This window comes from Schistocerca serialis, chromosome 5 (assembly GCF_023864345.2).
Source record: "Schistocerca serialis cubense isolate TAMUIC-IGC-003099 chromosome 5, iqSchSeri2.2, whole genome shotgun sequence".
NCBI lineage: Eukaryota > Metazoa > Arthropoda > Insecta > Orthoptera > Acrididae > Schistocerca > Schistocerca serialis.
In genome coordinates this window covers 323,066,055-323,080,042 of record NC_064642.1, presented here as the reverse complement: position 1 = coordinate 323,080,042, position 13,988 = coordinate 323,066,055, and the positions used below count along the sequence as shown (strand labels likewise).

Here is a 13,988-nt window from a genome sequence, read left to right as displayed (position 1 = left end):
TTTGCCATTTGCAGAAGGGCCGCAAAGACAGCAGCGCCGATACCGGCGCCTTCATTCTGGCTTTCAAGGGGGTAGTCTCCCAGAGAAGTTCAAGGTTATGTGCTGCAGATGTGACACCTAAGACGTGCTTTGGGTGCTTGGGTTTCAGGCTTATGTCTTGCCGCTGTACGGTGGACCCTCTGTGGACACCCACTCCATGAGGGAAGCCCCTATGTTCCACCACCTGTGTGTGTCAATTGTCATAACTACCATTCCCCTTGCTCGTCAGATTGCCCAGCTTACAAGAGAGAAAAGAAGATCCTGGAGTACAAGTCTGTGGATCGGCTGTCTTATGCTGAGGCTCGTCAAAAATGAGAGATTCCGTCCAGTGTTACTTTCTTCAACTTTTGCTGTGTTACATCCATTCCGTCTCCTACCTCTTCTGTACCCCAGCCCCAGCCCCACCCCCCTCTCCCCTACCTGCATTTCACACAACCTCTGCTCCAGGAGCTGCCCCCCCCCCCCCCCCCTCCCAACCCTACTCCTGGGACCCGTCTCCCCAGTTACTCTCAGGCTAGAAGTCTTTTACCACAACTCAGCAGTGAGATGCACCATCTTTGTGCCCCGAGGTTGCCGGCTCCCTTTTGGTTCCATATCTTGCAGATGTCTATACTCCCTCTGTGCCCTGCCCTCCTCCACCTCCGAAAGAGAAGAAGAAGAAACTTAAGTCCCAAGACAAGCCCCTCAATTGCCCCCAGAGCTGCCATCTCCCCCCTCGCGCCACCTGAGTCTGACACCTTTTTTTTTATGGATATCACCCCATCCTTGTTGGTGATGACCACTGACCGAGTGACATGACCTCCTCTCGGCATCTTTATGTCTAACCTGAACTCTCGCCACACGATCATCCAGTGGAACTGCAATGGGTGCTGTCATCACCTACCAGAAATACATCATCTTGTTTTCTCCTATTCTGCATTCTGTCTTGCTCTTCAAGAAACGCACTTCCGTGATGACTACCCTTTAACATTTCATGGTTGCCTGGTCTTCCGTTGGAACCATGCTGGCCCTTGGTTAGCATCTGTGTGGGGGGGTCTGCACTTCGGTTCGCTCCGATGTCATTAGTGACTGTATCCCTGTTCGTAGCAACCTGGAGGCAAGACTGGTTAGAGTGCAGACAACTCTGGCAATCACTGTTTGCAATTTGTACCTCCCTCCAGGTAGGCCACTTCCTTATGTTGCTTATCTACCTTATTATAGCAACTCCTGCCCCTGTTTCTCCTCCTTGGGGACTTCAGTGCCCACCACCCATTGTGGGGGAGTGCCACTTCAACAGGTATGGGTCTCCTAATTGCCAAACTCATTACAGACTTCAATTTGTGTCTCCTCAGTGATAGTTCCCCTATCCACTTTAATGCCTATCATGACACCTTTTCTGCTGTCGATCTCATGACCACCTCACCTGGTCTCATGGCTTGGCTACATTTGTCATCCCATGACGATCTTTGTGACAGCCACCACTTTCCGGTGACTCTATCTTTCCGCTGCTGCCACCAGGCAGACAGCCCCCAACGTTGGGTATTCTGCGGGGCCAGTTGGCCTTTATATATGTCTGTTGTGTGCTTAAACACCTCCCTCTCAAATTGCATTGATGTGGTTGTGCAAGACGTCTCTGACACTATTCTTCATGTTGATTGGCAATGCTGTTCCCCCTATCCACAGGTCCCTCTTGTTGTTGACCGGTCCATGGTGGACCAAGGATGTAGCAGTCACTGTCCAGGACTGCCAACAGCTGCTGGAGCAATTTAAACAACACCCTTCACAGACCAACCTCCTTGCTTTTAAGCATCTCCCTGCTAAGGCACATTACCTTACTAAGCAGAGTAAAAAGGAATGCTGGGAGTGCTATGTTTCCTCCCTGGGGACGTATGCCTCTTCATCAGAGGCTTGGTCCAGGCTCCGTAGACGTCTGTGCTGCCAGTGTCAGTCAACAGACCAGGATCTTAAACTCCAAGGTGCTCTGTGCACTGATCCATTGGTCCTTGCAGAACACCTCACGACACACTTTGTAACAGCATTGGCTTCCTCTTCCTATCCCGCTACCTTTCTCCCATTGTTTCAACCTGCACAATGTTGAACCCTATAATGAACACTTCACTGAATGGGAATTCTTGCAGGCTCTTACCTCTTCATGTGACACAGCCCTAGGCCCGGATTCCATCCACAACCAGGTGATCCAGCACTTGGATACAGTACAGCTAACCCTGTCTTTAAGCCCGGGAAGAACCCAGCATCTCTTGACAGCTACCGCCCGATTAGCCTGACGAGTGTAAACTGCTCAAGAGGATAGGTGGCTTCAGATTACATTGGGTACTTGAATATTGGGGTCTTTTGTCACCATGTCAGTGCTGCTTCCTGGAAGGATGATCTCCATATGACCATTTGCTCAGATTGGAAACAGCAATCCGACAGGCTTTTACTAAACGCCGACACATTGTCGTTGTCTTCTTTGACCTACATAAGGCATACGACACGGCTTTGCACCATCACATTTTAGTTAACCCTCCATGACTGGGGTTTTTGTGGCCCCCTTCTGATTTTATCTCACCAGCTCTTCTGGGTTCAAGTTGGCACTTCACTCAGTGATCCTCAGATTCAGTAGGTTCTGTGTTAAGTGTCACACCCTTCTTCATAGTCATCAACTAACTTGTAACCTCTGTTGGGCCTCTGGTTACCCTGGCATTGCGTGTTGACGATTTTTCATGCAGTGCGGCTCCCATGTGGTAGCATTTGTGGAGGGCGAGCTTCAAGGCACCATCCGACAGGCTTCTGCAAGGGCCATCTCCCAGGGCTTCCAGTTTTCTCCCTCCAGAACATGGGTTATGGATTTTTGTCGTTGACCTATAGTACACCCAAATCCATAACTTTATTTAGGTGACCAGCTCCTTGATGCTGTAGCACAGTCTCATTTCTTGGACCTTATTTCTGGTAAAAAGCTGATGCGGCTGCTCCAAATTCACTGCCTAAGGACTACATGCATGTGGAAGCTTAATGCTGCCAGCCTCCTGGCCCACATGTCTTGGGGTGCAGACCATACCAGTCTTCTTTATCTTTACCATGCTCTGGTCTTGTCTAGACTAGATTATGGTAGTCAGGTTTATGACTCAATGGCTCCTTCCACTCTGCAAACCCTTGACCCTGTTCATCCATTGTGGGATGTGTCTGACTATTGGTGCCTTTCGCACTAGTTCCATTGATACTGCCCTCGCAGAAGATGGGGATTCCTCCTCTACAAATACAACTGAGTGAACTCCTGGTTTCTTACACAGTCACTTTGCAAATGAAGGATGTCTCCCTCCCGATCACTGCCTGTTAAAATGCTCGTCACTTCCTTCTGTTGGGATCTCCATCTCCATGCACTGGAATGTACCCCATCCCCAGAAGTTCCTAGACCACAGATTAGGACCAACCTATTCCAGGGTCCTGAGGTCTCTGTCGCTCTTATGGTTTTCCAGCATATTGTATGTGCTATACTCAGAGAGTTCCAGGGTTGCATCATCATCTACCCTGATGGTTCTAAGACAATCGATAAGGTGGGATACGCTTTCACGTCTCCTACTGGCTTAGAATACCATTTATTGCTGGGATTATGTAGTGTGTTCAGAGCAGAGCTTCTATCCACTCACAGAGCCCTCTTTTTGTTTCTCAGGCCTTCCCCCATGCTGTTTTAATTTATTGTGCTCAATGATCAGGCTGTCGACCGATGCTATTCTCGTCACCCTTTGGTCTCTGCTATCCATAACCAGCTCTCTGCTCTTGGCTGTGCCGTCTGCGCAGTTGTCTTTCTCTGGGTCCCAAGTCATGTGGGCATCCTAGGAAGTGAACTGGCTGGCTGACTGGCTAGAGAGGCAAGTACTTGCGCCCCCCCCCCCCCCCCACTACCTTTGTCTATTCCAGGTACAGATTTGTGGATACCCATCAAATTTCTCTCTGTGCAAAAGTGGAATGACATCTGGTGTACTTCTGCTCTCAATAATAAACTCCACACAATCAAGGAGACTGCTGCAGTTGGCACTCTTCCTTCTGCTCATCTTGGAAGGAGTCCACTGTCTTTGTCGTCTAAGCATCAGTCATACTAGACTCACCTGTTGTTTTCCCTTGTGTAATGAGCCGCCCGACAGTGTGGCTGTGGAGCCAGACTGGTGGTATCCCACGTATTGGCTAAATATCGCTTTCTTTCGATCTTTCATACTATGTAAAGCATGCCAGATTCCTTGTCTTTAATATTAATAGACGACTCATGGATGGTTGAACTGGTCATCAGTTTCCTATGTGAAAGTTGTTTTTCTTTTCAGTTATAAGGTTTTGCTTTACTCCTGGAGCAGGGGCAGGATGGTTGTGGTTGGGACCTCTTGTGTTTTCTGGATCTGGAACCCATGACCACCTCCATTTCAAAGACTGCTATTTTATCCCTCTGTTTTTCCAGTTTTTAGTTTTGGCTTCCCTTTTATGCCTTCTATTGTGTGTGATTTTAGCTTGCTCACTTTATAGTTTGTCCCCTCTGACTGGATCCATCCACTTTTAACGGACACCTATATCTTGCACAAGAATCGTGGGACTGATGCCCTTGCGGTTTAGTCCCATAAACCCCTTCAATCAATCAGTCAGTGGAAGAAGGTGCTGACAGACGTAAATATTTTTGAACTATCAGTTTAACAAGTCATGACTGCAAAATATTGACAGATTATTTACGGAAGACTGGAAAAACTGATGGTCTGGGTTCTGGAGAAATGTTGGAACAAGCAAGGTAATACTGATGCTATGGCTTATTGTGGAAGATAGGTTAAAAGAAAGGAAAATATATATTTATGGCTTTTAGACCATTAGGGAAAGCTTTTAACAATGTTGACTGGAGTACACTCTTTGAAATTCTGAAGGTAGCGGGGTAATATACAGGAACAAAAGGTTATGTACAACTTGTACAGTAACAAGTTGGAGTTGTAAATGTCTTAAGAGCATGAAAGGGAAGCAGTGGTTGATTTGCCAGTGAGTCAGGGCGTTCCATCAGTGTGGGCGAGTGTATTTGGCTCTCCAGCACAGGTGAAAATCTCTTGCACTGGGGACATACCTGTCATGGGCAATGCTAGACCCGTGGGCTCTTGATGTGCATACCACCCTACTATGCTTCAACTTCGACCCTGACTTCAACTCCAGCATTAGCACTGATGCAGCCTCAGCAGAGCAGCAGCCTCCTTTGATAGCACTGGCTGCTGAATGTGGTCATTAGCCTGCTAGTGCCAGCTATCTTGATGCCCTCGGGCATCAAACTGTGTCCACTCTAGTGCAGCCATTCGACACACACCAGTGCCTAGCACTCTGTCATGTCAGAAGATACTGAGTTCAAATTGGGCCATGCAAAATCCAGATTGCCACCTCCCAAATGCTGGCTGCTTGACCACAGCAGGCTATGCTGACACCACTAGCTCTGCAAGGCAACCCCATCCAACTCCCACCGGCACTGCAGATGTAGCACTCTGCTGCCTCAGCAGTGCCCAACAGTGGGCACTGTCTGACTTTGTTGCACAGATTGAGCTGCCAATAAAGCTGTTTACCATCTGAGAGCATTCTCTGGCTTTGCCATCACCACAGATGTGGCATTACCCATTTCCTTGCATGATTCATATGCGACACCATGATGGACTGGAGGCCGTTCTGCTATCCTTGGCTGACTATGACAACCGGAGCTGCTGTAACTTAACTCAAGAACAAATAAAAAAATCATGTGTACAAACACGTAAAATATATTGGTTGGCAGGTCAGAGCAGGAGCCTCCATTCTTGTAAACCTGAGGCTATTATCTTAACAAATGCACTACTTCATTTGATATGTACCTAGTGTACTGTGCTGTTATGTTACTTGTAACTAGCAGTATATTGTAAACATATATTATAATATGTCAGTAGTTTGGTTGTCTTTTTTTTATTAACTCATACTCAGAGTTCTTTAAATAATGTTGAACTGTATGTTGCACATTATTTAAGAGATGTTTTTTGATCACCTTTGTGAATAAATTTATTTCAGTTATCTGACTCATCTCCTTGGGGAAATTATTAGGCTATACAATCGTAATCCATGATAGAAAACATTGTTTTGTGTTTTTCCTTTGTTTTACTTGATAAGTCCAAATTGATTCCTGGTCCATGACCATTTATAGAACTATGTACAATGTACTTACAAATGTCTTCCTGATGTGAACAACTGACAATTGATTGACAGAGTAAGGATGCAAAATAAAAAAAGGTTAAAAAATATTTTCTTACAGTTGTATTGATGATGATTTGGTGTACAATATAAGTGTACAATATGCACCAAAATAATTACCAGAGATTTCTTATTTGATACAGTGTTTCTGAATTTATCTTGCAGTTCTACTTATTTGTAAACAGAAGTGTAATAACAGTGGAGCAACTCTTGGTTTTGTCAGAAATTAGACATGGCTGTACCAATTATATAGTAGGTTTCACGGGTTGTCATAACTAAGTGTGTTAAACATAGAGTAAATGTTGCCAGTGGCAAACCTAGAGCTCAGCCTGTGTTATTAATCAATATGTTATTACAACTTTTAATTCCTATTTATATTTGTTGACATTGCCAACACTCAACCAAAATGTCATCTTCCAATTTAAATTAGACCTCTGACCATGCCATGAGACCAGAGACCAACATTTTTTCCTCTTTTTTTTTTTTTGGGGGGGGGGGGGGGTCAGTTGAATCACCATTTGTAAGAGATCCTTCTAATTAACACCCATAATCATGTGTGTGACATGAAAGAATGAATATTGCTCAGAAGATGCTCAGGTCATGATCTGTTTTTCTAACTGTAATCCGTACTTCAGCTGGTCCTTGTTATCAACATGTGTCACAGGATTGCCCACCTGTGTCCAATTGCAGATATGCAATCATCAGTCCAATCTACCTTAAAAGATTATCTGAAGTTCTATTCTATCAAAGTTTTGGGTGAACTGAACCTACCAATTCTGGATGCCTCCTTTGTCCTGAAACATAATGATGTTGCAGCATGTGCGTTAGGCTAATACAGTTACTGACAAAACATCTTGGACATGTTGTGAAACAGGTACTGAGGCCATGATTGTCATGTTGCGGAGCATGTTATGCAACAGGATACTGTTTGTTGCCAGCACACACTCTCTGCCTATGTCCGGAAGGTGACAATTTGATAGTGAATTGGCGAAGCTGATGCATGTGAATCTTAGTTGTGGTGGCATGTAGATCTGTAGTGTTGCCAGGATCTAGGGTAGATTGAAAGGTGACTGTGTGGTTATGAGTTTTCAAAGTTGTTTTGAAGGCTTCAGTTAATCCAAAGTTTCCTCATACCACAGGCCCCCCACCATAATGGGGAGAAAAGAAGAGCTGGTGACTAACCAGTGTGAAACAGGAACTGTTGGCTTAACAATCTATTTTGTTGTGTGTTTAAGATTTTTTGATAAAAAAATCATAGACCAATTTTAAAGTAAAACATTTATTTTTAACCTCAAAAACATCCAAATTTTATGTGCGTCATGAAGTATGCATAGTACCATTAGGTTCCTACATCTGCTGGTTTGTGTGTAATTCACTCAAATCTTCATTTCACCAACTAGTTGATGAATGTAATGATACTTTGTCTATCTGTTTTGATCATTCATAAAATTCTAATTTGTTAATGAATTTAATAGCCCTTGGTTATCTATTTGCAAAATAGGAACTGAGGACTCATCAACATTTCCAATTTCTTTCAGAAGTCAGTCCTACCACACAAGTGGTTTGGAAGCATCACTTGCAACCACATATTCTTCCTCCATTGAAGAAAGGGCAACACACTGTTGTAATTTACTTTATCACACAATTGGACCTCCATTCTTCTCAAACTTATTGCGATCTGCAATTTTTTATTTAGATATCTGAATATTTATTTGAGCGATGCAAAATACACCTGTGTTTGTGAGTTGTACTCTCACAGTGCAATATTAACAGCATTCTATAAATCTGGTCTTGTACCCTGTGTTAAATACATCAAATTTCCAACTATCTAGCAGTAGTGTTCAGTATTATTAAAAAGTTGTATCCATTCTGACACAGTTGGTAAAGGCAGTTGTTTTGCATCCATCATGCCATATTTCTAAAATTCTTTTCGCATGTTAGATTGATTTTTTGGGTCTAGTGTAGCAGGGGATACAACCCGTCGGCTTTGGACAATGAAGTCACAAGTCGCCAGATAGCAGTTTACCATTTTCGCTTTTGCTGTTATGTTTCAGTTTCGTTTTTTTTAATGATTGCTTAATAAAGTGGATCTGTTTATTCTATCTTGTGAGATTTTTTTTTAAAAAAGCCAAAAAACACTTATCAGCCACTGAAGGGAGCTACAACACTAAGAAGAATCGCTTCTCGATTGGCGACTTGTGACGTCAATGTCCAAAGCCGACGGGTTGTATCCCCTGCTACACTAGTCCCGATTTTTTTGAATATAGTCATCAAATTTCTCGATTTGTAAGCCCAGGAAGTAATCAGCATTTTCTATAGTGATCTGAAAACATTTACCTATTGTTCAGTAGATTTAAGTTATTGCATCAGTAGAGTGCATAGCGAATCCATCAACAACATAAAACAGCAGTATCAGTTTTTCACTATAGAACATACAGGGATCTGAATAGCTCTCCTGTAAATTACATTCACTATGACATTCATAACAGCATTTTAACAATTACTTTAAGTTGCACAGACCCTTCAGCAATTTACATACATGACCTTTACTGTCACCATAGCTGTCTGGTTCATTCACGTAAATTTCCTCCTTCAAAATACCTTTCGGAAATCCTGTTCTTACATCAGATTGCCTTATATGCCACCATGTTGGAATCACAACACTCAACAGGGCACTCATTGTCTCAAATCTTGCCACAGGGCTAAATGTTTGAGTATAAGCTATCCCAAATCATTGAGTGTGTATTTTTGTATATCATTTTGCCACTAACAGAGCATTACATTGAACTTCTTCAGTGTTTATATATAGTTTTGTAGCAAAAACCCATTGATTTTCAGTCACCTTATTTGTTGTAGTGTTGTAAATTGGTTTCCATGTTTTATTTTTTTCAGAGAATTCGTTTCTTCCTCCATTGCTTATTTTTCCATTCTTCAGATTTTTCTGATTGTACTATCCCCCTTTAGAATCCCTTAGTGCCTCACAGAGAAGCATCAATATTGGTTTGTAGGCTAAATCTTCACAATAAGACAATGATATCTTCGAATTTTGTGCCTCATGGAAATTGTATCATACTTTGTTTTCATTCCGTGCTCCATAATGGCTCTCAACTGGCCGTCATTGCCAATACAAATGCTTGCTAACCATTTCATTACTTATAACTACATTTTAATTCATACAGTCCCAGTAACAATTCTCTTCAAAATCAACATTTTCACATTCAGTTTTTGTAATCCCTTTCTTTTCAACGGTATTTGACACATCAACAACCCTTCTAGTCTCTTGAGTCACTGGTTTCTGTAATTGTGTGCAGTTGAATTTTACATCTCTCTCTCCCTCTCTCTACACACACACACACACACACACACACACACACACGCACACACACACGCGCGCGCGCGCAGACACACACACACACACACACACACACACACACACACACACACACACACACAAAAAAATCTTTTTTCAGGAAAATAAACACAATACTTATAACCAAACACATACATATACTTTTTGTGTTGTGGGAATCCATGCATAACATTTCATTCCAAATATCAGCCAATTACGTAAAGTACCTTCCTTCCTTCACAAACATCTCAATTGGAGTTTTGCCTTCAGTTTTCATGGGACGCTTTAGATACAATGTGTATGTCACAGCCAGAACTGCCTCACCTCACAATGCTTTTTGTAGGTGTGGTCAGCAAACCTAAATAATTCTGGCAAAGTAACTTCAACTTGAGTCTTTATCTTTTTAATAAACAGTGGTAACTTTTCTTTAATTTCATCTTTGAGTTGTGAATGGTACATTACCCACAATCTGGGAAAAAACATTCTTAAAAACAGAAAAATACAGTATTGGTGACATTGCAGTTCATTATCTTGCATTGGTCTGCAAACATCTGCATCAAGTAATTCTCCAGCTTTAATAGATTTCTACATTCTTTCACCAATGCCAGGTGATGAAGTCTGCCATAGACACATCCATCACAAAAGCTGCTATCAGTCATTGTCTCTATACCAAATCAAAAACTGCTGCACATAATGTTTATTTTGACAATCCAATTTTTCATGCCATTTTTGTAAGGTATCACCAGTGTCGGCAACAACATAAGACTTTTCTGGATGGAGACCTTCACAGCCAAATGATAAAGCCCTTTTCATTACTGTATGCAGCAACAACAAATGGAATATTATTTTTTTTAAATACCCATGGTTTGCCATCACTTTGTTATGTGATGTATTTATTTTTGTGCAGCTTTCTTAACAGAAAATAAATTAGCAGATTCATCTGAACAAAACCAAACATCTTGAAAATAATTCTTTGTACAATTCTGTCCATTGATACCTGTATATCAATGGGATCTGTACTAGACGCTTCAATTTCCACACCACTTGTGGCACTATCCATCATCCTTGGAGTTTCGGATGGTTCATACATAGTATACCAATCACATTAATTTGTTACATGATGTATTGCACCACTGTCTGTATACCACTCACTGCAGCCAGTTTGTTTATATCCACAGAAAAGATGTTGCACCTCAACATTACAACTTTCTTCTCAGTTTCTGATTTATCTGTGTGGCTAAAATTTCTTGAACTTCCCATTGATGTTACACAGGTTGACAACATAGTACAGTCTTTTCTTTTCCCTATCCCAGAGCACTCATTTGGTTGATGACTGTTTTTCCTAACATCTAAAGCAAACCAAATCTGTTGTTACATTATTTTGATTAGTGTCCTACTTTGCCATGTGAAGAACAGTTTGCCTACGTTCCGTTTAAGACATAGTTTGATTGCCCCTTTGTTGCCGTTTGTTAACCTGCATTTTTGTCATCGTTGCTGCAGCAACACGTTTATCATCACAATCAGTTATTCTCTACGTTCAGTAATAAAATTATTTTTGTAATTTATTCGTGTTGTATTCGGCTAACAATTCATCCACATAACATTAATGTAATCTGGTACTGTGGGCAAAGTTTGCAAAAATCGTTCCCAAAGGTTACCATCATTGACTGGCTTGCCTAGCAAAATTTGTATCACATCAGATTTAGCAAGATGACCTTGTGCATCACCAGGTGCTTCCCATATTATATTATGAAATCTATGTGTAAGCAGATCACTGCATTTGGCTAAGGGAACATCATAAATCTTATGCAGTTTGTTCCAAATATCTTTGGTGGTCTTGCATTCACCGACGCAAAGCAAAGGCTTGATGTAAAGTGACAAAATTGAGCATTTCCTTGCCTTCCCATTAGCATTTGTCAGTGAAGCAAGATTGGTTTTGTAATTTTGAGTAATGTCTTCTGTTTTAACCAGCTTGTCACGTACTTCAAAAATTTCATCACTATCTAAAACTGTCCTCGTTATAGAATGAGGAGTTTGCGCTGTTATGAAACATCCTAGCAGATTGGTACTATGTGCCGGACTGAGACTCGAATTCGGGACCTTTGCCTTTCACGGGCAAGTGCTCTACCTTCTGAGCTATCCAAGCATGACTCACAACCTGTCCTCACAGCTTTACTTCCACCAGTACCTCGTTTCCTACCATCCAAATTTCACAGAAGCTCTCCTGCAAAGCTTGCAGAACTAGCACTCCTGGAAGAAAGGATATTGTGGAGACATGGCTTTGGCCACAGCCTGGGAGAAGTTTCCAGAATGAGATTTTCACTCTGCAGCAGGGTGTATGCTGTTATGAAACTTTCTGGCAGATTAAAACTTCCAGGAGTGCTAGTTCAGCAAGGTTTGCAGGAGAGCTTCTGTGATGTTTGGAAGGTAGGAGACGAAGTACTGGCAGATGTAAAGCTATGAGGACAGGGCATGAGTCATATTTGGGTAGCTCAGACGGTAGAGCACTTGTCCGCGAAAGGTAAAGGTCCTGAGTTCGAGTCTCAGTCCGGCACACAGTTTTTATCTGCGAGGAAGTTTGGTCCTCATTATAATTCACCTGGTTCCTCAGTTTTCTTTGCTAGCCAGTTTTTCAGTTTGTTGTCTTTAGTCTGCCATCGTCTCAGCTTTTGCACTTCTAAAATATCAAGTTATCATCGAAATTGCTTACATCTGTTGCACTTTATGTCCAGAAACTCAGCAATGATGCTCTTCTACCATATTGATAAAATACTACTGCACATCTTTAAAATAAAACATTAATTTTAAAACTCAAAAGTACAAAATTATTGAAAAACTCATCAAACATCCACAGCACACTAAGTGCAGCTAGGCTACTATAAAGAGTCTATAATGTCAGTATACAGCTTCAAAAGAACGGTAATATGTTTAGAAGTTGCTACTCACCATATAGCGGAAATGCTGAGTTGCGATAGGCACAACAAAAAGATTCACACAATTATAGCTTTCAGCCATCTGTCGGCAACACACACACACACACACACACACACACACACACACACACACACACACACACACACACACACACACGCGCGCACACACACACACGCACACACACACGCGCGCGCACGCGCGCGCGCGCACACACACACACACACACACACACACACACACACACACACACACACACACACACACACTCACGCAAACGCAACTTGCACACATGTTTGCAGTTTCAGACAGCTGAAACCACACTACGAGCAGCAGCATCAGGGCATGATGGGAGTGGCGACTGGGTGGGGGTAAGGAGGAGGCTGGGGTGGGGAGGGGGAGAGGTAGTATGGTGGGGGTGGTGGACAGTGAAGTGCTGCAGTTTAGACGGAGGGTAGGAGACAAGATGGGGAGGACGGGGGGGGGGGATTAAGGAGAGAAATAAAAAAAATTAAAATACTGTGTGTAGCGGTGATATGAGGGCTGTGTAGAGCTGGAATGGGAATAGGGAGGGGGCTGGATGGGTGAGGACAGACTAATGAAGGTTGAGGCCTGGAGGGTTACAGGAGTGTAGGATGTATTGCAGCAAAAGTTCTCACCACCTGCCCAATTCAGAAAAGCTGGTGTTACTGGGGAGGATCTGTATGGCACAGGCTGTGAAGCAGTCATTGAAATGAAGGATGTCATGTTTGGAAGCGTGTTCAGCAACAGGGTGTACCACTCGTTTTTTGGCCACAGTTTGTCAGTGGCCATTCATGTGGACAGACAGCTTGTTGGTTGTCAGGCCTACATAGACTGCAACACAGTAGTTGCAGCTTAGATTGTAAATCACATGACTGGTTGTACAGGTAGCCCTACCTTTGATGGGATAGGTGATGTTAGTGACTGGACTGGAGTAGGTGGTGGTAGGAGGATGTATGGGACAGGTCTTGCATCTGTGTCTATTGCAGGGTATGAGCCATGAGATAAGGGTTTGGGAGCATGTGTTGTGTAAGGATGGATGAGGATATTGTGTAGGTTCGGTGGACGGTGGAATACCACTGTAGGAGGGGTGGGGAGGATAGTGGGCAGGACATTTCTCATTTCAGGGCACGACGAGAGGTAATCGAAACCCTGGCGGAGAATATAATTCAGTTGCTCCAGTCCCCGATGGTACTGAGTTACAAGGAGAATGCTCCTCTGTGGCCGGACTGTGGGACTTTGGGAGGGGGTGGGAGACTGGAAAGATAAGGCACAGGAGATTTGTTTTTGTACAAGGTTGGGAGGATAGTTACGGTCAGCTAAGGCTTCATTGAGACCCTGGGTATATTTTGAGAGGGACTGCTCGTCACTGCAGATGCGCCGACCAAGGGTGGCTAGGCTGTGGACGCTGAGCACGCTGCCAAAAATTATCTCCCTCATCTCAATG

The 13,988-nt window shown here is 43.0% G+C and overlaps 1 protein-coding gene across 1 annotated transcript in view; it reads left to right on the top strand.

Moving 5' to 3' along the window:
- LOC126482394 (ER degradation-enhancing alpha-mannosidase-like protein 3) overlaps nt 1-13,988 on the top strand; it is a 207,291-nt gene that overhangs the window by 10,141 nt on the left and 183,162 nt on the right. The gene's annotated exons all lie outside the window — the stretch shown is intronic.